General features: G+C 43.0%; 1 long non-coding RNA gene across 6 annotated transcripts in view; it reads left to right on the plus strand.

Annotated features, from left to right (window-relative positions):
- The window catches only part of LOC308473638, a 503626-nt gene that overhangs the window by 251225 nt on the left and 226209 nt on the right, over positions 1-26192 (plus strand). For 5 of the 6 annotated variants that reach the window (XR_013984124.1, XR_013984125.1, XR_013984126.1 and 2 more), the window contains one exon: positions 8255-8369. The exons of the other annotated variant lie outside the window; for it this stretch is intronic. This is a non-coding gene — a long non-coding RNA (uncharacterized lncRNA). The remainder of the gene's footprint in view (positions 1-8254; positions 8370-26192) is intronic. 6 annotated transcript variants of the gene reach the window in all.

Below are 26192 nucleotides of genomic sequence, written 5' to 3' on the forward strand. Positions count from 1 at the left end.
GAACACTGAAACCAGAGCAGTGTATGGAAACGCTGTTTACCTTCCCGCCAGAGCGGTACCTATTTATCTACTTGCACTGGCTTGCTTTCGAATTGCTAGGTTGGTAGGAGTTGGGACAGAGCAAGGGGAGCTCACCCCGTCACAGGGATTCGAACCACTGACCTTCTGATTGGCAAGCCCAAGAGGCTCAGTGGTTTAGACCATAGTGCCACCTGCGTCCCATTATTTACCACTGTCCAAACTGAAAATCCAATGAGCATAAGTCTGTTGTGACAGGTCTGTTTTCCTAGTACTGAGGGGTTTCAGGTTTTTTAATGAAACAGTTGAATGACATAAAGCTCATCTGAGATCTCAAAGCCCTTTGAGGGGATTCAGACTTCATACGACTTGTTTTGATACTTCCTTTACAGCACTTGGTACGAGCTTGTGTAACATGCCCATACAAAGGAGAAAGAAGTCTTGGGCCTGCCCCATGGGAAGAGCTGGTTAGATCTAACTATGGCAAATGCTTAATGTCTTATTTAAATAATCACAATCAAAAGAAAGCAAATCCTGCACATTATTCTTTCTGTTAGGATCAAAGAATTCAGAGGGACACTGACTATCAAACTACACACATGAATGATCACAGAAAAAACAAAAGGCCACATTCTGTTTGCAAGAAACAGAGTCCTTTGCACAAGGATTAACTATTTTTAACAAAACAAAACAAAGCACACCTCCACCAAAGCAATTTTGAACATCACATGTTGCTGCCATCCAAATGCCAAATCTAATTTGAGATCAGTCTCTTGGCTGGATTAACAGGAAAATCTAAATAATATTATTGATTCAGAATCTAGTCGCAAGAAAAGAAGCCTTGAAAAGGTCAAAAGTAGTTTCACATTGACTTTAAAATCCATTTGCACAAATTATGGAAGTTTCCATTGATGTTGCATTTCAGATGTTTGTGTGTGTGTGTGTGTGTGTGTGTGTGTGATATTTGCACTGCTTTATATATAATTTGCAGCACCATTGTACCGCCTGATCACATTCGAATAGAAAAGAGTTTGGATTTTATATCCCGCTTTATCACTACCCAAAGGAGTCTCAAAGCGGCTCACATTCTCCTTTCCCTTCCTCCCCCACAACAATCACTCTGTGAGGTGAGTGGGGCTGAGAGACTTCACAAAAGTGTGACTGGCCCAAGGTCACCCAGCAGCTGCATGTGGAGGAGCGGAGACACGAACCCGGTTCCCCAGATTACGAATCTACTGCTCTTAACCACTACACCACACTGGCTATCTATGGTCTAATCTCCTTTTCCAAAACAGTTAGGTAATTCTGACAATAGTGCTAAATACAATAACAACATAATGTTGTTGTTTTTTGATACAAATGAATAACAATTAATAAAACCCAGTAAGGTAAGACTAATGAACACAAATTCAGTGATTTCTAACTTCAGCTTCTGGCTTTTGGTTTATAGAAAAGTCTACTATTGATAAAGGAAGATTACTATCTGTGGTAAATAGATACAGCAATCAGTATCTTAAGAACACTTAAGGACCTTCCGGCATTCCAAATGCAGCTTTGAATTTGATTAGAATAATGTAAATAGGCATGAAGCCACATTTCCGTGGTCAGAGCAATTTGATGCTATCTCCTTTACACAGACATGAGGGAATTCCTGGTGTTTGTGTGCCAATCCAAAGGAAGCCACTTAAAGAGAAACACATTTTTTGATGCTAAACACGCTGGAGATAGTTGTACATGAGGAAATTAAAAGTACTAAAACTCAGTTCATTAGTAATTATTACTCCGGGTTTGTACAGTTGATTAAGCATTTACAAAGTGTAAAGAAAAGAAACATCGGATACTGAGCACTGAGGGGAAAGCATGTTAAGGACTCTCAAACTATGATCCATCAGTACATTACACCTAGATAGGAGAGGGTTTTTTATTTCCCCAATTAAGTACTGTATTCTTAAAATATATTAAATACGCTTCAGGCAATGAGGTGGATGTGAAGGGTCAGGAGACAAGATTTCAGAGGCCGAAGCAGGTTTGAGAGAGAGGCAGGCAAGATTCGATTCAGACCCCCACTCCAGTGATTTCTGGGCATAACCCACAGCCTCCGAGGCCAGTGAACCAGCCCCCTGCCCCAACTGCCAGGGCTGGGTGGTTCAGGCCCTCCAGCCCCAGCCCCAGCCCCTCCATGTCCAGAAATTCATTCTCTCTCTCTCTCTCTCTCTCTCTCTCTCTCTCACACACACACACACACACACACACACAGTTTCTCCTGGACCAGCAATCTTGGTCATATCCTCACCATACATTTAAAGCATTCCTCTCCTATACCACTTTAACAGTCATTGTTTCCCCCAAAGAATCCTGGGAACCGTAGTTTAAGGGTTGTGACTAAACGGACCTACAATTTGCAGCACCCTTAGCAAACTACAGTTCCCAGGGTTCTCTGTGACTGTTAAAATGGTGTAAGAGTGCTTTAAATGTCTGCAGGTAATGGTTATGTGGTAGCAGCAGGCAGGAACTGCCCAGCAGCTCAGTGTGGTCTGTCTCCTTTTTACTGTGGGTCCTTAAAGAGAATAAAAAGTTATGCTGATTGAGGTAGGATCCTACCTAACGTTATTGGGTGCCAACACCAGACCCTCCAAGTGTCCCTATTTTCCAGGGACAGTCCCGAATTTACAGAAGCCATCCTGATTTCTGATTTGATCCCGGAATGTCCCCTTTCTCCTTAGGACATCCCTATTATCATCGGGAAAATGTTGGAGGGTATGGAGTTATGCCTAGCCAAGAAGATATATTAACTATATAACCTTAAGAATACATCTGAAGACAGCCCTGTATAGGGAAGTTGTTTAATATTTTATTATGCTTTAATATATGTTGGAAGACGCCAAGAGTGGCTGGGGCAACCCAGTCAGATAGGCGGGGTATGAATATTATTATTATTATTATTATTATTATTATTATTATTATTATATAGGACATCTATATTTTCATCAGAGAAATTTTGGAGGATATGTAACACTGGGCTTTTTTGGGGGGGGAGGAATTGAAATGTGCATTTTGGACGTGAGTGTCATACTTGAAGTTGATGTACAGTGGTACCTTGGGTTACAGTCGCTTCAGGTTACAGACTCCGCTAACTCAGAAATAGTACCTCGGGTTAAGAACTTTGCTTCAGGGTGAGAACAGAAATCAGGCGGCGGCAGTGGGAGGCCCCATTAGCTAAAGTGGTACCGCAGGTGAAGAATAGTTTCAGGTTAAGAACAGACCTCCAGAACGAATTAAGTTCTTAACCCGAGGTACCACTGTAATAAGAGCTAGGAGTCTTGCAGAGGGTGTGGAGAAGCCTAGTTTCAAACCTCCATTGAGCCCTGAAGCTCATTGGGTGAACTGTGGTCAGTCACTACCTCTCAGCCTATCCTACCTCTCAGGGTTGCCGTGAGAATAAAATGTGTGGGAGGGATCCATGCATTGTAACCTGGAGCTCCTTAGAAGAAAAGTAGGATCTAGTTGTAGCAAGTAAAATAAAATGTGACCAAGCAGAATAGTATCTATGTCCTGTTTTAAGAAATGTTTATTCCACCCTTCAAACAAATCCCAGGGCAGTTTGCAACAGTGAAACACAACTTAATAATAATAATAAATGCATTAAAGCAAGGTAAATAAAATCATATCACATTAGATAGACAAATAGACATGTCTGCTTGAAAGTAGCCCCATTGAGTTCAAAGGGTCTTACTCCCAGGTTAGAATTACAGAAGAAGTCTGGTTTGCTCAGTTGGGTAGAGTGTGGTGCTGATAATGCCAAGGTCACAGGTTTGGTCCATGTAAGGGAGAGCTGCCTATTCCTTCATTGCAGAGGGTTGGGCTAGATGATTCTCAGGGTCCCTTCTGACTCCATGCTTCAAGGCTGCAATCATATACCCACTTACCTGGGAGTAAGACTCCTTGAATGCAGTTGGGCTTACTTTTAAGTAACCAGACAATTTCCGAAAAACTGATATCAGTAACCTGAATAAAATGCTGTTTCAGCAGAGTTGGCTCCTGCCTTATTTAATGGGGAGGGTGGTTCCACAACAGAACCCTCCTCCCCAGATGCACTTCAGCAGGCCAAAGCCCAACCAAAAGTCCCTCTGCTGAATACTGAGCCAAGTGGGAAAGTGTGCCACAAGTAATCGAGAAAGAGAGAGAGAGAGAGAGAGAGAGAGAGAGAGAGAGAGAGAGAGAGGATCAATCTCTCAGTCTATATGCAATGCCCTGGCCCTCCCTGTCTCAGGGGTGGGGAAGGGGGCAGTTTTGCCTGTGGCCTAATGAGTTGGAAAGCAAGCTGTAACACAGCGTGGGTGAGAAAAGCAGGAGTCCAGGCCTGCCTTTATGCGGTAACCGATTATCTGGAAGGAAAAGAGGACTTTGGCACAATAATGGAGGCTCCGTTCTGAAAGACTACAGAAAGCAAGGGGCAGCAAGGATGGGAGTGAGGCACACCGAATGTAGGATATGCCACAACCAGTGGGGAAACTGGGATTCAATCCAATGGGCAGTAAGGAATGCAGGGAGCACAGGACTAGGACAGTGTCGGGAGACATGGGAGAATGGAAGAATCTCAGAGCAAGCGTCCTTTACCTAGTTTAAAAGAATTTAGAAGAACGTATGAGGGGCCTGTAGAAAACTACAGTCTTGCTTATAACTGAGTTAGCAAAATTCACCTCAGGGTCATCTACACATACAAAGAATGTGTATATTGTGACCTTTCCTATGGAAGCACAGGTATAGAGGGTTGCCATACATCTGGGATTTCCTGGACATGTTCTGTTTTGGGGGGCCAGCAGCCCCATCCAGGCAGAATTTTACATTTTGGATTAAATGCCCGGGTTTGGGGGTTGGCAGTTCCCTCATTGTGAGAAGTGAGGTTACAGGGAACCAGACAGAGGGCCTTCTCGGTAGTGGCGCCCACCCTGTGGAACGCCCTCCCTTCAGATGTGAAGGAAATAAGCAGCTATCTTATCTTTAAAAGACACCTCGGCCCAGTATACCTGAAGGAGCGTCTCCACCCCCATCGTTCTGCCCGGACACTGAGGTCCAGCGCCGAGGGCCTTCTGGTGGTTCCCTCATTGCGAGAAGCAAAGCTACAGGGAACCAGGCAGAGGGCCTTCTCGGTAGTGGCACCCGCCCTGTGGAATGCCCTCCCATCAGATGTCAAAGCGATAAATAACTACCTGACATTCAGAAGACATCTTAAGGCAGCCCTGTTCAGGGAAGTTTTTAATGTATGATATTTTAGTGTATTTTTGGTTTCTATGGAAGCCGCCCAGAGTGGCTGGGGAAACCCAGCCAGATGGGCGGGGTACAAATAATAAATTATTATTATTACTATTATTATATCTGAAGGCAGCCCTGTTTAGGGAAGCTTTTAATATTTGATGCTGTATTGTTTTTAACACTCGATTGGAAGCTGCCCAGAGTGGTGCTCAAAAGGTGCTGTGCCCCAGAACAGGAAGTGTGCATTGAGTGGCCTGGGACGGCCTCCTGGGGGTTGCGCTATGCCTGGTGATGTTCCTGGCTGCTGCCAGGCCTTCCATAACTTTTTCGGGGCCCCGCTAGGCTATGCGCTGCCCCCAGCAGTCGCCAGGCATTCCGCGATATCCCTGGGGCCACTCAGCCTCCCTTTGTGAGCAGGAGGCCAAAGACGGCAAAAGTAAGAGAGGGCAAGGAAGAAGGGGGGAGCAGGCAGGCGAGGAAGGAGTTAGCGGCAGGGAGGGGCGAGTGAGGGAGATGCAGGATGGTGGTGGTGGGGTGTCCCGATGGGGGGAGGTGTCTGGGTTTTTGAACCCTAAAGGCATATTGAATTTTTGTTAACAGAGAGCACATCCTTCTCATTCACATCCTCTCTCCAAAGACCACACCCCTTAACGACCCAGGTCTGAACCTTCCTTAAGTGTTTTCCCCTGAACTATGAAAATCCTCCTTGCTTTCCTGGGTAGAGGATTGAGAGAGGGGGGTGTATGAGCATGTGAAATGCTAGGTAACAGTTGCACGTTGTTTCATGCCTTTTGCTTCAGGCCCTGCTTGCCCCATCATGTGGCCCTTGTAAGATTGGCCAGAAGGAAAGGAGGCCCTCAGTCTTAAAAGTCCCCCTCTCCTGAGTGCAGCTGAAGCTTTCTTTGTATCACTCAACAGAGCAGAAGCAGGAATTAGAACAACAGCAAGTGAGGAAAGGATATAAAGGCAAACTACTCGGATAAGAGAGCCCACTGAGCTACGTTTAGTGTGGATAAAAGCTTACTAACTAAGATTAATGTATCTGAAAACAACTCGGAGGGTAGGTAGTCTGGCATTACAACATCAGGAGGGATAGAATGGAGAATAAGGTAGTTGTAAAGCGGCAATGTTATTGGAAGAGACAAGATAAGCGGAGAGTTATCAAGTAGGCTTAAAATGGATAGGAAGCGAGGCAGGAGATGAATGGCCAGGGAGAGGCAGTCTTTCTTCCAAGGACTGAGGACACCCAGGAGATGCTGGTTCAATGGCCTATTCAGTTGCCAGTGTTTGTAGGGAGAGTCCAGAAGAAGTCTTCTCCAGAACAGGAGTGCTGTCCAATTCCCCAGGGAAACAGAACAGAGAGGCACTATTTAAACAAGGAATTAATGAGTTCCTGTTTGGATAGGCATTCTCTTGTGGGAAGAAACAAAGAGAAAAACTGACTGTTCTTAGGGCTGATTCACAGAAAACTCAAATGCTTGAGTTGATATGAATTCGGGGAACACAGATGCAAAATGCCCCAGCTGGTAATTGGGGTGATGTTGCAAATAATGCATCCAACACAAAGTTCATTTCCGATGCAACGAGAAACCAATGGAAACCCAGGCCAGCCACTTCTGTTGGCTCCCGCTGGCCTGAACCAAACCAAAGTCTGCTATGTTATCCAAGGCTAGGAAATCTAAGTCTTTCCGTTGTGATATTGCATTCTGGTGCGTTAATTACTGCATCTTCATTCACCGAGTGACACTCAGGGTTATGTTTCTATTTTGTGGTTTTAATTTGTCACTATCCTGAGATGTTTCTGAGGAAGGGAGGTGTCCATGTCTTTTAGGTTCACGTGTGAAATTGCTGCTGAGCAAAACAACTCCTCATAAGTTTATCAGTCTTCAGAGGGCCACCGGAGGCTGTATTATCCCTGCCCCCTTGCAATATTTTAGTTACCTGAATGCCAAGCCCTCTTGTGTTGCTCTTCTGCAAGTTATCAAACCATTCCTTATTAAATTCTCCTGAAAAGCCTTTCTAGGACTTCTTCCTGAGAGATGAATTGGTTTAAATACTGTCTGTGCTCATCTGATAGTGGCTGAAAATTTACCACTGAAAGGTAACCATCTCTTAATTTTTGAGGCGGATTGTCAGATAAGTACAGAGAAGCATAATATCCTCTGAGTATGTTGCTGATCAAAACCAATACCAACCGTTCAATCTTCTCAGCAGAGAGGTCATGTTAAGTCATAGGTTTGGACATGGGATGTACACCATGAGATGTACAGTTAGATCAGTGTTTAATGGTTCTTGTATTTGTTTAAAAACCAATAAATATTTGTTTGTTTGTTTTAAAAATCATACCTTATTGCAGGAGGAGATGTAGACCAGGAGTAAGCAGCTTGTGTGATCCACCAAGCTGAATATAAGCCACCTTGCATGACAGCCCATCAGTCTTACAAGTACAGTGGTACCTCAAGTTAAGTACTTAATTCCTTCTGGAGGTCCATTCTTAACTTGAAACTGTTCTTAACCTGAAGCACCACTTTAGCTAATGGGGCCTCCTGCTGCTGCCGCGCCACCAGAGCACGATTTCTGTTTTCATCCTGAAGCAAAGTTCTTAACCCGAGGTACTATTTCTGGGTTAGCGGAGTCTGTAACCTGAAGCATCTGTAACCTGAAGCGTATGTAACCCGAGGTACCACTGTATTGTAAAAACTCCTGTCATTGACTAAAAAAACAGTACAGTCCTCAAGCTGCTGATAGACCCCAATATATGGCTGGTGTGTGTTGCCCTCAGCTTGGCAGGTCATAAACTGGGTGGGCCTGTTCCAGGTCTTCAGAGGTTTCATCAGATACTGCTTTGTTGACACTCCGGTCGTCTTTCCCATTTGTTTCCTTCCTCTAAATCTCGCTGGATGGAAACACAATGTCCAACGTTAAGACAACAAAGCCTGTCTGACTGCTCAGGGATCTTTTATTTATTTGTTGTCTTTTCTAGAAGAGGTCCCCCGCTCTTACTTGGATCGCCAGTCAATGCACTGTTTGCAGAGAACATCCAATGGAGATTTAATGGTAATGCGGGAAATGGCTGAGACAAGTGGAACCACGGCCAGGTAGGACAGATTAAGCAGTAATGTGTTTGTTGGAGGTTTAGTCACCAGCTTTCAGAGATCAGATATGGCCTTCCTTCTGCTCAATGCAGAGCTTGTTTTGTTAGACCTTGGAGGGCAAAGGATAGGTAGATCGCTTGAGCCCATGCTCAAATTGCCATGCCTGATTACCATAATGTTTATGGGGTGACATTCGTAGAACAAATTATTCTTTATTGTTGTGTCTTCCTTCTCTTGCACTTCACCCTAAGGTCCCAGGGGCATTGTGTCAAAATGTCAAAAACAGTTCAAAACTACTTACAATCGCAGAAATAAGGTGTGTCCTTAAAGTTTATATCTCAAGCATCAAAAGGCAGGGTAAAGAGGTGTTCTATACATTTAATTACATGTTGTTTCCAGGAGGTTCGGCTGTGATTCCTGGGCAGTTCAGGGAAGAAAATAAGAAACAAATTTGGGGAAAAGAAGCTTAAAATATCATCTGTTTGGAATGCGATTAAAAATGCCATTTCCCACCTCTTTCTCAACCATTTTCAATGTGAAAGAGTTGCCACAAGGTGCCTTCCTGTTGTTTTGCCAAATTATAAAGTGATCATGTGAAAATATCCATAGGTTTACAAGTGCATTTTTTTATTTTTGTCCTGGGAAGTGCTTTTTATCCTTGTGATTTTCAGAGCATGGCTACTTGTGATCAGTTATATCTGCAAAACTCTTGCCCTGATTAAAAAAATAATATTCAACCAACTGTGTTTATGCATGTAGATACTGTACAGCTATAGATAGATCTATACAGCAAAGAACAGAACAGAGAGATTAAAGTCTTAAAGGTAAAATGTTTTGGCTTCTGCCTTCTTCTGCTCTCTCTCTCTCTCTCTTTCTCTCTCACATACACAGAGAGAGAGAGCAAACATGAGCAGAACATAATACCTGATATATTAGGAACAGCTAACAGCTCTAGAATAGTGAGCTAACAAAGCGTATCAGAATTTGACTGGAGGGATCTGTGTTCAAATCCCTGGATCATGTGGTATGAGTTCAATCCTGTTCCTAGTTTCCTGGGAGTAAGCACCACTGAACTTAGTGGTACTTACTTCAGACACATTGCACTCGACAAAGGATCTTCAGTCAGCTGCAGCGCAACCTCTAACTTGCAATACAAACAATCTTGCAAAGAAGGGTTACCGTTTAAACTCCTAGCCTCTGCTTGATTATTTTTCTCATTCTCTGATTTCCTCCATGTTAATCTAGCTTAACATTTAAAAGCCTTGTTATCACCTCATTCCCTTGCTGGAGCAAGAACACTGCATCAGTTACTCTGGTGCGCTAATAAATGACATAATCACTCCAGCTAATGATGATGATGATGATATCCTGCCTTTTTTCCAGGCTAGAATAATCTGGGCGGCTTCCAACGCATATAAAAATAATAATATAACATCAAACATTAAAAACTTCCCAATAGAGGGCTGTCTTAAGATGTCTTCTAAAAGTTGTGTAGTTCTTTATCTCCTTGACATCTGATGGGTGGGTGTTCCACAGGGAGGGCACCACTGCCAAGAAGTCCCTCTCTCTGGTTCCCTGTAACCTCACTTCTGGCAGTGAAGGAACGGCCAGAAGGCCATCAGAACAATGGGGTTGGAGACACTCCTTCAGGTATACAGGGCAAGGCCCATGAGGGCTTTAATGGCCAGCCCCAACCGTTTAAATTGTGCTCGGAAACATAAGGCAGCTTACACGGATTAAAACAGCACAGATAAATTACAGAAAGCTAAAACCACATTAAAAATAATAGAATTAAAACAATATAAAAACAAATCTATTAAAATACAGATAATAAAAACAGGGCAGCAATAATAAAAAGCCCTTTCCTTAAATAGCAGTCAGAATAAAAGAGTCTTTGCCTGCCAGTGACAAAGAGGGAGCCAGTCAGGCATGCCTAGGGAGGGCATTCCAAAGTCGGGGACCAGCCACCAAGAAGGTCTTCTCCTGTGGCCACATATTGCTTGAATCGGGAGACTTAGCATGGTCAGGGAACGTTGCTATGCTGTGCCATGCCTCACCCACACAGCGACGTTCTGCGGTCTGTCAAGTTCTTAACAACTGCCATGCTTCCACACTTCCAGGTAGCAAAAGCAGTTGTATCAAGTCCCTGACAGGCCACCATTTGGCTTGCCAGTTCTCCAATTCCAAGAACGATTTCGTTCGTTTCAGGCAGAGCAATAGTTGGCTTCCCTCAGAATGACAGCTCCTATGTCTCAGCATAGATCAGTTGCCTTATATACAGTGGTGCCCCGCAAGACGAATGCCTCGCAAGACGAAAAACTCGCTAGATGAAAGAGTTTTCCGTTTCTTGAGTCGTTCCGCAAGACGAATTTCCCTATGGGCTTGGTTCGCAAGACAAAACGTCTTGCGAGTTCTTGCGAGTTTGTTTCCTTTTTCTTAAAGCCGCTAAGCCGTTAATAGCCGCTAAGCCGCTAAGCCATTAATAGCCGCTAAGCCGCTAAGCCGCTAATAGCCGCTAAGCTGCTAATAGCCGTGCTTCGCAAGACGAAAAAAACCGCAAGACGAAGAGACTCGCGGAACGGATTAATTTCGTCTTGCGAGGCACCACTGTATATGCTGCTTGATGCATGCTAGCTCAGAACTTTATTTGGGACACAAAAGTGATAAATTTCTGGTTAAGTATCCATTCTAGGGAAATCAGCACAGGGTCGAGATGAGAGGGGAATTACAGATATGCTGCAAATTGTGTGTGTGTATATATATATATATAGAGAGAGAGAGAGCCAGATTTCAGAATAAAGTTAACCGCACACAGTTTGCAAAACATTGGCATTTCATCATTTTTTATTTATGGAATGCATTAAAATGGGAGATGCTAATATACCGTGCACTAAAAAGAAATCCTATAAACAATTCTCCTCTGTGCCATCAAAACCATTAACCATACGGCAAGAGATGGGCAAGGGGAACAGCTCATATTCCTATGTCCAATCCCTTAACTCCAAACAGACTGCAAGAGCACCTTGGTAGTTATTTTTCACATAAGGTACATTTAGTTTCACTGTCTTGTCAGGATAAGCCAAATAAAACTGGAAGGGAGATGGAAGGAGCAGGAGAAAGAGAGACCCATACATTTGGGTTATAGCAGGCTAGATGATATGTTTATTTCTAAAAGCCCCCCAGAGCAAGTCTTTTCCCAGGCACACAATATATGCATAATCACCCAATTTCAAGGAAGATTAAATATACACATCAGGATTCTTGAAATGCGGTAATGCCTCTTTGGGGATCTGGTGGCCTTGGAAATTTGCCACCAGTGGCTACCGTTGAAGTCAATCCAGATACTCCTCTTCGCTATCTCCTTTCTCGAATATACCTGCTGGGGATCAGCAGTGACTAGCCACTTCCCCCCTTTCCTATTTTCCTCGTGCTCCTATTCGTCTGACACAAAATGGGATTGTTCCAAACAATCAATTATAACTTCAGATTCCACACTTTCCTTTAACATTGCAAATTCCAGATCAAGCTCCAAATTACATTTCTTCCATCATTTTTCCAGTCCCCCCATTCAGCTCATTGATAGTTTAACATGGTGGGTGTGAGCATTTTGGTCATGCTCAGCGTAGATCTTGCACTGAACACATTGCTCTTGTCGGATCATCAGGCTGAATAGAATTTGCATCCAACGTAACGAGCATTAACCTAAGCACATTTTCTAATAAATGCCTCTGTGTGTGTGTGTGTGTGTGTGTGTGTATCACATGGCATCTTCTGGGTCATAGAAATCAGTTGCTCTAATAAAAATGCAAAGGTCCCCAGAACATTTATTCTGTATACAGATAAGTAACTAACAACTTGATGATTCCTATTGCTATGCGCCGGTCGCTTCAAACAGATTCCAGGACCCAGTGATGCTGCCAGCTACAAAATTCTCCTACCTGTTGAACACCAGAGTTCTTTTAAGGTCAGCATAGCTACATAATATTTTGTGGGGAAAGGGCAGCTTAAAATGGCTCGTTATCTTGTTTCCTATAGTCAAGGAGTAGTACGTTTCATGTTCTCTTGCTCCAAATGGAAGAGTTTAAATGCCTACCCAGAGGGCATCATATCGTTAAGATATTCAGGGCAAACCTATTATGCTTTTAATAAAACCATCCTATAAAAGGTAGTGGATGGCTTAAACGTTTTTTTCTATTTAAAAAAAACTGGCTTATTTTACATTGAGAATGTATTAGTAAAATGAGTTCAGGGGAGGCACACAGAAAGCTTTGGATTCTGGTTATCATTTCTCTGTGGTCTGTTTGTGTGTTCAAAAGGTACTTACGTATATTGTGCCGTAATCTAAAACCCAACTGGTTGTTTTTTCTTGTAACAGAAGGGAGTTTTCTTTATTTTGAAATGAAGAGATACACTGGCAAGGTCCAGTGGGCTCAGGCTCAGAAACAAACTTCCGGGACTTGGTAACATTCAGTAGTTAAAACCCATCAGTTCTTCATGAAAATCTCAGCTGGAGAAAGTATTCTCAGTTCCTGCCATACACTGAAGTACTGCTCTCAATTAAACTGCTCCAGGGTGTTTGGGTGGGTGGGTGGGTTGTTTGTTTGTGGGTATAAAAGCCCACCGTTCTATGGGACACTGCTGCTTTCAACTTTCACTTTTGCAGTGGGTTTTTGCCGCAGCCTCGGTTTCCCCAGGAGCAGAACTTCAAAGCAACTCCCAGACCATTCACTGGAGCTGTTTCTCTCTTGATGCTTTGCACAAGGGGCTGTTTTGAAAAGCTGACCCTAGTAAAACAGCTTCTCGGGGGCAAAAGCTCTCCCCTAATGTTCACACATTGGGGCAAAATGTCCCCCCAACAGTGGATAGGCTGTAGCCCCACAGGTTTCCCAGGGACAACTTTTCAAAATAGCTTCTTTCCAGTCTGACTCACCCCTATGGTTATGAAACACTATGAAGATTTTTGGAGATGTTATGATGTGGCCGAAAAGGGAGCCATAGTGGGCGAAGAAGGGCTTTTGCATAGTTACAAGGGTAGCCAATGTATGCCTTGCAGATGCATCAGCCCTAGACAGCAAGGTCAATGTTTAGGGATGCTGGGAGCTGTAGTCTGACAAAAATCCAGACGGCAGCATGTTAGCTGCCCCTGTTGTAGTTAACATAGCTGTCAACTTTTCCCTTTCCATGCAAGGAATCCTATTCGGAATAAGGGAATTTCCCTTAAAAAAAGGAAAACGTTGACAGCTATGCATTAACAATATCATTCAATAATAACAATAATGTGTGGGGAGGCCAAGAAATTCACCATTGTCACGATCACTGGAAGGCTCACAATCCATTCTAACCCTAATATTTTGTGTGCATGCCTCTTTCATGTGCCTTTTCTCCCTTACTGAATGTGTGCCTTGGTTTGCTTCCAAAGCATTCGAAAATGATTATTTTCATTAGCAAAATAGCATTACGGTATGTCTTGTGCAAAGTCATTTCAATCAAGGGAAAAGTCAATGTCATCTATTATGTGGCAGATAGATTGCATTTGTGCTGACACAGATGAGTGGTTCATGTTCATATTCAGATGTCTAGGCACAATAGGTCTCTTCTAAGCATCCTACCTCCATCTGGTATGTTGTTTGCACCTCAAACATCTGAATACAAAGAAGGCTAGATATGCTCAGGTTAGCGATATCTGCATATGCCTCGTTTAATTGGAGTTGAATAATATCGCAGGGCTGTTTAGCCGGGAGCTTGAAATAATGAGCATAACTACTGTTAGGCTCAGCGACTGAGCCTGCATAAAACATTTCTTTTCTAAGGGTTCAGTTTTCTGATCAGATTATTATTGGACAATCAGAATATAAAGCAGTAGCTGATCTCTCCCCCCACCTTCTCTCCACACAAGCATCTCTTTTATAAATATTGCATGTTTCTGATACATGTGTACTTTGGTGTAGGATTAAAAGCATGAGCCATTCCCAGCAGTCTCAGTGATTGTAAAAAAAAAAGCCACCGTTTCCCAGCCTTGCTTCTTTCTCCCCAGTGGTATGGGCATAAGGGTGGTCTACCTTACGAAGACGTTGTGTTGAGATACCATATTTGTAGTAAGCTCTACGTACCTCCCGGGAGAGAACCATGCATACCACCTCAAGCTCCTTGGATGAAAGATGGGAGATCAATGCAATAAATGAATGAATGGAAGAACTGAAATTAAATGGTCAGGCACGGCTATGTTATGACCAGGAACCTTTAAATCCCTTCATTGTTGATGCGATGTGATTTGTACATCCTAATAGGGTAAAGGAAGAAAGATAGATTAGTAAATATCTAAACAACTGAGTAAGGAATAAAGTATCTGGTCAGTTGCTACAGAAGAGATTTCCTTGTTCCTAGTAGCCTGGTGATGTAGTACTGAATTTGGCAGGGATGTTTAGTTAAGTGTAAAGTAATAGGGTACAAATGAAGGGCTAATAGTTTGGGCTTCTTGTCCAATACTGAGATAACAGGTTTTGCCAGGAAACATAATTTGATTTGGGGAATATGTCCTTGGATCCAGTTAGGGGTTTTATGTGTCAGGAGCTCGTCTTACACTCGAGTAGGACTCTGGTAGAGACACATGCCCGACTGGCATGTTCTCTCCCTCCTGGTCGATCGTTCGGGAGCTTCATTAGCTTTCTTCTGCCCGAACATCACAGCGACCAATGCCAACAGACATCGGCACACTCAGGGATCCACAGAGTGTTCTCAGTTTGCGTAACAGAACTCAGCAACTCAGCATTTTGGCTAATCTACTTAATTTACATATAAACACACACGGAGCACTGCAACATGGCTCCCTCTCTCTAGCATCAGACAGCAAAGAGAAAAGAACAAAGGACAATAGTTCCACTTCACGGAACACAGTAACACAAACATCCTGTCTCTGTCACTTCCCATACTGTGGAGTCAAAACATACACCGTCATGTGAAAGGCAACAATCCCATGACTGCAATCGTGGAGCAGGAATTCTAACATTATGTACACAGAAGCAAAACTGCACACACATATCCTATCTCGTTAAGAAACCCCACATCGCTACAAGTGTGGTACGCATGGTTACTGGCTCTATCCTACTGCACATGTCTTTGTGTGGAAACTGTGGTGAAATGTAGTCACTACTTTTCCTGCATCTCACAAATGTATCAGTGATAATATGACGGGAGCTATGTGCTCTCACTGGTTGCTGTGATTGGTGCAGCCTCTTAAACATACATATTTCTAAGTCACCCACTTCTCTTTATGTTGCTATTTACTATTCTGGTCAATTGCTTTTTTTGTAAAACATTTAACAGTACCTTACAGTGGCCATTCAATAGCCCTGGAAATTATTTCGAGTCACTATTTAAGAAAGGATTTCCTCTCTCTCTCTCTCTCTCTCTGGGCGCATCCATTTACTGTGAAAATAAAAAGTAGACCACAGCTATTTTCAACATAGAGGGCTGTTCACTATTTCCACATCATCAAATGCTGCCTTGCCTTGCCAGCTTGACACAAAATGAGTCTTAGCAGATGGTAAGTGGAATGTAAAGTGAGCTCTCGCCTATCTGACAGACAGTGTCACTTGCTGACTGCCTAAATGTGTTAGGTATGTTAGCACATCTCTTCTTCCTGTTCTGGAAGCTGGGAGGTGGAGTGGGCCTGTGGGACAAGCGGGAATGGAAAGGGAATAGCAGACAGGCAATTAAAAGGCAAGGGGGAGAAACGTGATTTCTCCTAATCAAAATATCTAGGTGCTTGTGTATGTGTGTGTGAGTGTGTGTGTGTGTTAGAATGCCAGGTTAGGACTTGGGAGACCAGGGTTCAAACCGCCCACTCAGACATGATCTTGGGGCAGTTACTGCCTCTCAGCCTAAACTACCTCACAAGGTGTTGGATTTCCCCACAATTATATTTTATGAAGAAGAAGAAGAAGAATTACTTATACCCTGCCCATCTGGGCAGCTTCCAACAGAATATTAAAAACACAATCAAACATCAAACATTAAAAACTTCCCTAAACAGGGCTGCCTTTAGATGTCTTCCAAAAGTAAGATAGTTGCTTATTTCCTTGACATCTGGTGGGAGGGCGTTCCACAGGGCAGGCGCCACTACCGAGAAGGCCCTTTCTGCCTGGTTCCCTGTAACCTCACTTCTTTTAGTGAGGGAACCACTAGAAGGCCATCAGAGCTGGACCTCAGTGTCCGGCTGAACGATGGGGGTGGCAAGCTGTTCAACCCTCAGGCAGTTTCTGAGGAAAGCTTTTTTTTTTTTTTTGCAGCAAGAGGTTCCTTTGGAACCAGCACCGCCTTCCTATGTGATTACTTCTATGCCCCATGTTTGTGTAAATAACAACAAACTGATTATTATATATAAAACAACCCCCACTTCATAGGAAACTGACCCTGTAACAACTGCCCTAAATGCCCTCTTTGGGGAAAGGGGGAACCACAGACAGCGGCGTAGCGTGGGTTGTCAGCACCCGGGGCAAGGCAAGTAATTTGCGCCCCCGAACCCGGGGCAAGGCAAGTAATTTGCGCCCCCTAACCCGGGGCAAGGCAAGTAATTTGCTCCCCCTAACCCCTAACCTGCCGCCGCTGCCAGCTTCTTCTTGCTGCTGCCTGGTCTGGTGTGGTTCTCTCCCGCGCTCAGCGCTGTGCTGGGCAGCCGCTGCACTGTCCCTCCCCCAGATAGCCCCTCGCTCTCTCTCCGCACCGCACGACTGGCACCCACCCCCTCCACAGTGGGCGGCGACCCAGCGGCTCGGATCGGATTCACACAGCCAGCACTGCAGTGAGAGAGAGTAAGTGAGCCAGGTAGGGGCAGAGAGCTGCGAGTGCGAGCGCGCGCCCCCAGATGTTGCGCCCGGGCCCCCCTGCACCCCCCACGCTACGCCACTGACCACAGATCAGTATTGGGTAGGTGTAGGGGCCTTCAATGCGAGAGAATAGATTCATAAAGTGTGGTATCATAATGTATCATTTGCATTGTGTTATCTTGAGATGGAATAAAGGATCAACCATGTTAATTTGAAGAACACCAGCATCATTAAATGGTGAAAGTGCTGTTGCAGTATCTGAACTAAAATCTGTGGGTCGTGCTACAAATCGTATGATTATTTTCAGATTCTGTGGGTTTTGTTTCAGTATATTATCAGTTTAATTGCCTTACATGCAGCCGTGCAACACATTAAGCAAGGCGCACTGTGAGGCCCTGAAAATATGTATAATAAAGCCCTTCATTATGGCAGCATAAGAATCTCCATCATTATTGTGTCAGAGGAATGGGTTTGTTCCGCTACGATTGTTTTTATATTTACAAAATCTCAGATATATTAAGGTTTAGTAGACTAATTAGATTGTACATTACAGTACCTGTACCCGCAATTTTATTTCTGTTCACAGCTGGCAGATGGTGTGCTGCATATTATTTTGGTATTAAGAGATGAGGAATTTCAAAGCAGCGAATGTAACAATGCGCACACACAATGTCTTTTTGACTTCCATCATGTCTTTGCAACAGCCCTTTTGTTCATGTCACAATACGAAGAGCAACTTTGCATTTTGGGTCTTGCAGTTTTAAGGCGAAATCACACATGATCGATTCTCCTGAGCCCTGACTTTAAATGGTTGAAGTAGCTGGAGGGCTTATTGGCACAATAGCCCCAGGAGGTATCTCTGTGAGGGGATGTTTACTGTTTTCCATGTCCCATGTCATTTTCTGGATCTAAAATGTGACACACACACATTATGTGGGAGAGTTACAGGTACTTTACAACAGCAGACAACATAACAGGGCACTGGCCAAATATGGCAATTTCAGTTTCTCGCGGTTTCTCATTATTTCCAATCTTGAATTCAGTTTTTCCACATTTCTACATCAATTTGCAGTGTGTGTGTGAGTATGTGTGTGTGTGTTATTAAGCCCTCATGAAAAATTGTCAGCATTTTTTGTGCAGCTTTCCCCTTTTATATGTTTTTATATGCCATTTTGCCCAATGCACCTGTTTTTGCAAAGCAATTTCCCTAACCTAGCAGGGCGTTTTCCATAAAATGTGTATTTTGGTAGACATTTTATCACTGTATATGCATTTTTGTGCTCATTCCTTGGCTGAAGAACTTTATATAGGTGGAAATTTAAAAGGAAGGGCTGGATTTTGTTTTGCATATTGCTTTGGAAAATGCTAATTTAGTAAGTTCATCTTTAAATGCAGGCTGAATTTAATTTCTTCCCCATCCCTACTGGTAGGTCTTGTTGCTGCTGCATACCAGAAGATATAGGCAGCAGTGAGGTCAGTGCAGTGCAAATGCACTGGTGGAGTTAAAGCAGTGCTCCTGCCAGTCTCTGGGTTAGAGCATCTGCTTTGCATGGAGGTAGGTTCAATCCCCAGCATATCCAGGTCGGGCTAGGAGAGACCCTTGTCTGAAATTCTGGAGCTTCCACAATGCTGAGCTAGATGGAACAATTGTCTGACTCAGTAAAAGGCAGCTTCATATGTTCTGAACACATGCCCTCCAACATTTCCCTGATGAAAATAGGGACGTCGTCTTCTTCTTCTTCTTCTTCTTCTTCTTCTTCTTCTTCTTCTTCTTCTTCTTCTTCTTCTTCTTCTTCTTCTTCTTCTTCTTCTATACCCTGCCCATCTGACAGAGTTGCCCCAGCCACTATGGGCGGCTTCAAACATATATAAAAACAGAATAAAACATTAAACATAAAAAAAAACACTTTTCTATACAGGGCTGCCTTCGGGTGTCTTCTAAAGATTGTATAGATACTTATCTCCTTGGTTCGGGGGTTGCATAACTCCATACCCTCCAACATTTATCCGATGCAAGTAGGGATGTCTTACCATGCCCTCCAACATATCCACAATGAAAATAGGGACGTTTGTGATCAAATCAGGAACCAGGGCAGGTTTTCTAAATCCGGGACTGTCCCTGGAAAATAGGGAAACTTGGAGGGTCTGTGAACATCGTCTTTGAAAATATATGTAAGTTACTGTTGCAATGGTTTTATTATTCTCGAGGAAATTCCACTCATCGCTGGGCCTTGCGCAGGCACCAGACCTTCCTTTGGAATTACAAATGAAGAGGCGGAGAGGGAGTGCGTTAGGAATACACAGTTGGGAGCAAATATTATACAGTAATAAGTAATATAACTTTGAATGGTATCATGTTCATGCAGCATGACCAGATTTAAATACCTAATTTACTAAGATCCTGGAAAGAAAGAAAAGAGGAGCACTTTTAAAGCAAGTCCAATGGCTTTATATTTATTCGCTCGAAATGGACGTTGAAAATTCCTCTCCATTTACTCAAGCCTCCTTATTTCAGGGTTTCAATTTGTCACACTACAAGTAGTAAATATGCATAGGGGGGGAATTAGCATTTCCGGTCATGGTATCCTTCTGAATTTCTTTTGAAGGGGAAAATATATCCTACTTGTGTCTTCAGAAGATTTGCCTGCCCCCCCCCCCCGGCTTTCACAGGTAATCCTTCTAGGAACCAGCACTTTATGGCTGCCATCAGATAAGTGGGCTGCAGCAGCTTCAATTCTCTGAGAGGGGCTCGAATATCTAGGTGGGTTTTATGCAACTCATGAATAAATTCCACCATCCTTATCGGTGTTGAGTAGTAGTAATACAAAGCTACACTTCTAAAAGAGCTCAGCGATGTACCAAAACAAAAGAGGAGTTTTTCATGTTCTCTGAACATGCTATCTAGTACGGCCTCAGCTCTTTTCTGACAGAAAGGAAAAAACTGTGGGTATATATGGGAGGTATGAGCCCTTGCTTTAGCTGAATGTGTGGAGGCCATTTGCAAAGCATGTCCTAGGAGATTACCTCACTAAATAAACTGGGACATCTCCCCGTGCAATACAAGTGACTGAATGTGTTTCTCGGGGTGAAAATAGTCACTTACCATGGGGTCAACACATACGATCCAGACCTGCTGACAAAGTTTCCAGAATTTAAAATTCTGGACAGATATTGCTTGTCTAATAATTCTGAGTGAGTCCTCGTCTAAAGATTGTGGAGCTCATTCTGAAATCCACTGTGTTGTTTCCAAATCAGCCATCATGATATGTACTTTCATGATAACCATAATCCTGTGTCATTTTAAGTTTTTCCTTACAAAACAGCTCCTGATCTTTTAACCTCCTTCCTGTCAAATCATATCCTCTAATCAAATCTGATCATGTGAAATTGTGCGTGGTTATATAAAACCTTGGGGTTTTTTTAATACAGCTTGAAGACTACAAATCCTATGATGCTATGTGTCTATGAGGTAAAAACCACACATTTGAAAACACCCATGAATGGATGTTATGAATGGACACTGATGAATGAATACAACATAACAAAAGGAAGCTCAAGCTGAGCAGGATAACATTCAAATAGCCAATGGATTTTCCATGAAGCTCCCTTTCTTGAGGCTGAAAAAAACAAGAGATAATTTTTTTCTGGAGTTTTCCCAAATGACTATTAGAATCATCCAGTGTGGTACGGGATCTTGGATAAATTCAGTTCACCTTCTTGCCACACCCTAAAAATGGCTTGATTTCCACCATGTGGAATGCCTTATGCCAGCGAAAATATAATTCCTCTAATAGAGCAGTCATGAGACTGCAGTTCTGTTGTTGCCTGGTGTGTTAAAGAGCTATTATTTTGATATTGTCCCTCAAGTAGTATCAAGTCACATGCTAAGTCCTGAGGGTAATCAGCCTGAACAGGTTTGGACGACAGAAGACCTGCGTGAGAGAGAGAGAGAGAGAGAGAGAGAGAGAGAGAGAGAGAGAGAGATGCAATGTTCAGATTGCATGAGGTGAGTATGCAGCAAAATCTCAATCTGATTTCTAACCTGAGGTACGTAATTGATTTGAAAAGGCCAGAGAGCCAAACCCAATGTAAAAGCAGAGTAAGGCTAGAGGATGTAATGAAGCTGAATAAAATAAGATGCGTCATCAGGAGACCGCTGCCTTCCGCTTCCCAGAAGAACCAATAGATTTTATAGCTTTCTTTGAAGGATGAGTTCATTCATACAGATCTAATGATGCTGATTCATAGAGAGCATGAGGTAATTTGCTTAAGATAACGGGCAGGATTGCATCACCTCAGCCAATCTCAGCAATGTACAGTACAGAACAGAATTTCTCGGTGGCATCAGCTTTTACTGTAACGAGAGACCATACGTTATGACTTAAGCAAGACACAGGGTGAGACAGTGACAGAAATATGAGTCTTATGTTCAGCGTAATGTGCGGCGGGAGGCACAGACCTTCTTTCACTGCTCAGTCACACATAAATGTTACATTAGCAGTTCTTTTTCTTTCTTCCCCTTTTATTGAGTGGTTGTGATTATGGGAAGGAAGGATGGGAGGATGGTTGGTTCGTGAACACAGCACATTAAACCACAAACAGGTAGCATGGTGTGGGGAGGGTTAGAGAATGCAGTGGGGAGTGTGGTGGTGCAGGGTTTGGGCACTGTGCTGTGATCTCCAGATCGGAGTGGCGTTGCCCTGAACTGTGGTTTGGAAACTTCAGCGGATAATAGAGTAAGAGAGCAAGAACGCTAGTAGGAGCTAAGCATTCAAACAGTATGATAGCAATTCTATACCAGTTATACTGGCTGGCATGCCCAATTTAAGGTTCACATTTAAGAGGAAATAGGGTGTGTGGCCTAAGGAGAGTCTTGAGGAGTAGATAGAAAGGCCACATTTAGGCCCAAGGCCTGAGGTTCCCCAACCCTGCACTAAATGCTTTGAGAGGAAGCCATTTGAAGCACCATCTATGCCCGTACAAGACTGCTTCGATTTCACAATCAGCCTCTCAGGTGTTAGCAGGAGATATTAGGTTAACAGGTATCATAAACAGGGACTTTTGGTGGTGGCCCCACACTTATGGAATCTATTCCTTAGGAAATACAAGTGGTCCCATCTTTAGAAGTTTTAAAGATCAGGGCAGCCAAGGCTGTTTCAGTCCTAAAACCAGGTTTGAAACCAGACTGGAGTGGACTTATATAGTCTGCTTCATTCAGGAATACCTACAGCTTGCCTCCAAGCTCTCAATCACCTTGCTCAGGAAAGAAATATTACAGTCTGGCAGAAGTTTTCTAAAAGCTCCGGACTTGGAGAAGTTCCATCACCGTCTCCTCCAAGCTAGTGAGCATCTTTCCTTCCATAATCAGGCATCAACCACTCCTTAGACCTCTACTCCTAGATGTTATCAACCATGAGAGGCAAGGGTCGAGAGGGCACGCTGTTGATATCACCTGTGCGTCCACTTTTCAATATTTACATCTTGCCCATCTGGCTGGGTTTCCCCAGCCACTCTGGGCAGCTCACAGCACATATCAGAACATACTAAAACATCAAACATTAAAAACGTCGCTAAACAGGGCTGCCTTCAGATGTCTTCTAAAAGTCAGATAGTTGTTTATTTCCTTGACATCTTATGGGAGAGCATTCCACAGGGCGGGCACCACTACCGAGAAGGCCCTCTGCCTGGTTCCCTGTAGCCTCGCTTCTCACAGTGAGGGAACCAGCAGAAGACCCTCAGAGGAAGACCTCAGTGTCCAGACTGAACAACGGGGGAGGAGATGCTCTTTCAGGTATACTGGTAGCAGGCATCAGCATTTAAACAGGCTTTTCCTTCTAATGCAGGCTACATCATGTCTTAATGACTCCTTTGGTTTTGGTTTGAAACTGTTTCGTCTTATTTTCCTGTATTATTGTATTTTAACTGATTGCATTTTTTTTGGCCTGTTTTTGCTAGCGATTTTTAATTTCTGTATTTGCAGAGGAAGGAAATTGCAGGGCACATATTGTAAATTAATAAATTTCAGTGGTGCAACCTCTGAATAAGCATGTGGAATGATCCAGCCAAAGCAAAGCACGGCATTCATTATATTCACTCTTCAGATTGAAAGTTTCTCTGAACACAGGGAGTCTTTCTTCTGAGTAAACATGCGTAGGGTTATACTGTTAGTCTCATTGGTTTAATGGGAGACAGAACCAGAGAATTAACTTCTGCTGGAATCAAAGTGCTTAACTTCTACTGGGTTATAGAATCAGAGTCTAATTTTGCTTCTTTAAAATGCAGTCATTAAACAGCAGCACTTTAACCCATACCCATTAAAATTGACAGAAAGTTTGCTTGTAACTGCAGGGAGATATGAAGTCGATCCACATTTTTCTGTAAGTTGCCAGGACACACAAGCAGTCTAGTTGTTTCAGGCATGGTAAATGTATACAGAATGAGAGCTTTTATTATATCATGTTACATATAGGGGGCAGAGAGAGCCAGATAAGTGACATTTGGGTATCTATGTTCATTCATTCCATCATAGTATTTAATTGCCTATTCATGTGAAACAATTATCCTTCTGTATTCATGAGGCATTGCTTAGAAGGATATTTTCTCATGCTTTTATACAAATTGCATACTTTTCAAGTAAAGGTTAATACCTTAACATTTCATTTTTACAACTATGTTTTTAAAATCATTACTCAAACAAAAGTCATTTTTAGCAATGTATTATTGTTGCCTCATAGTGCTGCAGTTGCAAAGTGTGTGTGTGAAAGAGAAAGAGAGAAACAGAAAGACACAGACACATATTCTATAAAAAGCAAAGAAATTAATTGTGAATCGAAGCCTAATGGGCTGGATCCAGAGTAAATTTAGCTCCAATGAAATGAATGGAAGATAAGTTAGTCATAACTAACTTCCCCCCCATTTATTTCAATGTGACTAAAGTGTGACTGTTGGCATGAATTGCTACTTTTGAGTATTATGCAACAGACAAGGTCTGGTGTGTTCTTGGGTTATAAATACAGATTTATTCCATAGCATAATGGATGACAATTGAACTTTTTGAAATGAGTAGCTCTCACTCAAATGTTGCAACAATATTCTAATACAGTGGAGAGCAGGGTTGCTGTTGTCCCCCCCCCCCGAACATTTAAATATGCTAGTCCTCCAGCCCTCCAATTTCTATAAATCCTGGAGAACCTTGATGTGAAAGTCCATGCGTCCTCTAAGCCAGGGTGAGGGACAAGTGATATTCATCCCATTAGAGTACTGCTTCCTAGAAATAGGAACATAGCAGGTATCTTGCTGTGAGTCCTGAAGGACCTGCTCCCTGACTTGCAGGCCTTTTTCACCTAGCCTGGGAGGCTGGGGGCCCTGACTGACTCCAGCTACAAAAAGCTGCCGTGGCTGAACAGACTCTTGGGTTGGGGTATTGTTTAGGGGTTTTGTTGTTGTTATGGGTGGTGTTTCTGTTGTTGTTTTATTGCCCCAGCTGTTTAAAATGCTTTATATTTTCTTTAACTTATAACTTGTGTGTGTTTAAATTTGGGGGTTTTGTTGTTTTAAATTAAGGAAAATAGGCTGCCTCTCGGAAGGGATGAGCTGGGGAGAGCAAGCTGGTGAAAATGTTTCTCTTTGACCAGGCCTTTGGCTGATTAACATTCAATGTCCTTGTAAATGTCTTCGTGGGAGGGGGGTTATTGCTTCGTGCAGATCCTCCAAGTGTCCCTATTTTCAAGGGACAGTCCTGGATTTACAGAAGCCGTCCCAGTTTCTGATTTAATCCCGGAATGTCCCACTTTTCCTTAGGATGTCCCTATTTTCATCGGGATAGTTCATCCGTATAGTCAAAGTTATGGTGTTCCCAGTAGTGATGTATGGAAGTGAGAGCTGGACCATAAAGAAGGCTGATCGTCAAAGAATGGATGCTTTTGAATTATGGTGCTGGAGGAGACTCTTGAGAGTCCCATGGAATGCAAGCAGATCAAACCTCTCCATTCTTAAGGATATCAGCCCTGAGTGCTCACTGGAAGGACAGATCCTGAAGCTGAGACTCCAATACTTTGGCCACCTCATGAGAAGAGAAGACTCCCTGGAAAAGACCCTGATGTTGGGAAAGATGGAGAGCACAAGGAGAAGGGGACGACAGAAGACGAGATGGTTGGATAGTGTTCGCGAAGCTACTAACGTGAGTTTGACCAAACTGCGGGAGGCAGTGGAAGACAGGAGTGCTTGGCGTGCTCTGGTCCATGGGGTCTGTCACGACTTAACGACTAAACAACTAATTTTCATCGGAGAAATGATTGAGGGTATGGATATATGCAACCCCCAAGTCAAGGAGATAAGTAACTATACAACTTTTAGAAGACAGCTAAAGGCAGTCTTGCATAGGAATGTTTTTTTTAATGTTTTATTACGTTTTTATATATGTTGGAGGCCACCCAGAGTGGCTGGGGCAACCCAGTCAGACAGGTGGGGTATAAATAATAAAATGATTGTTACTATTATTATTGAATAGGTTGTCCCTATTTTCATCAGAGTAATGTTGGAAGGCATGTTTGTTTTTGTTTTTATTATGCATTTGGTTTCCTCAGTTTGTATTTTTATGTTATGAGCCGTCCTTTTATCTTCGGATGAAGAGCAGTATACAAATTCAATAAATAAAAATGGTAATAAAATATTAAATGCAGCGTCTTTCCAGGGTTTCCGATAGAGGTGTTTCCCATCCATAAGTGGAACTTCTGGGAACTGAACCTGGGATATTCTGTATGCAAAGCATGCACTCAACCACTGAGTAATGGGGCAAGTTCTTGATTAAAAAACAAACTTATGAGCTTGGCACATGTAAATCAGTGAATCAATGAAACCATATTATATTACCCCAGTCAGTTATCTGACCCTCTGACTTTTATGACTTCTTTCTTTTCTCTTCAGGTGAGATGCTAAATTTGAACAGCATCTATCTTAAGAGATACATTGATAGAGCATTTTAAAAACAATCACTCCTTTC

The sequence above is a fragment of the Podarcis pityusensis genome (genome assembly GCF_964106645.2).
Source record: "Podarcis pityusensis genome assembly, chromosome: 3".
NCBI classification, from domain to species: Eukaryota; Metazoa; Chordata; class Lepidosauria; order Squamata; family Lacertidae; genus Podarcis; species Podarcis pityusensis.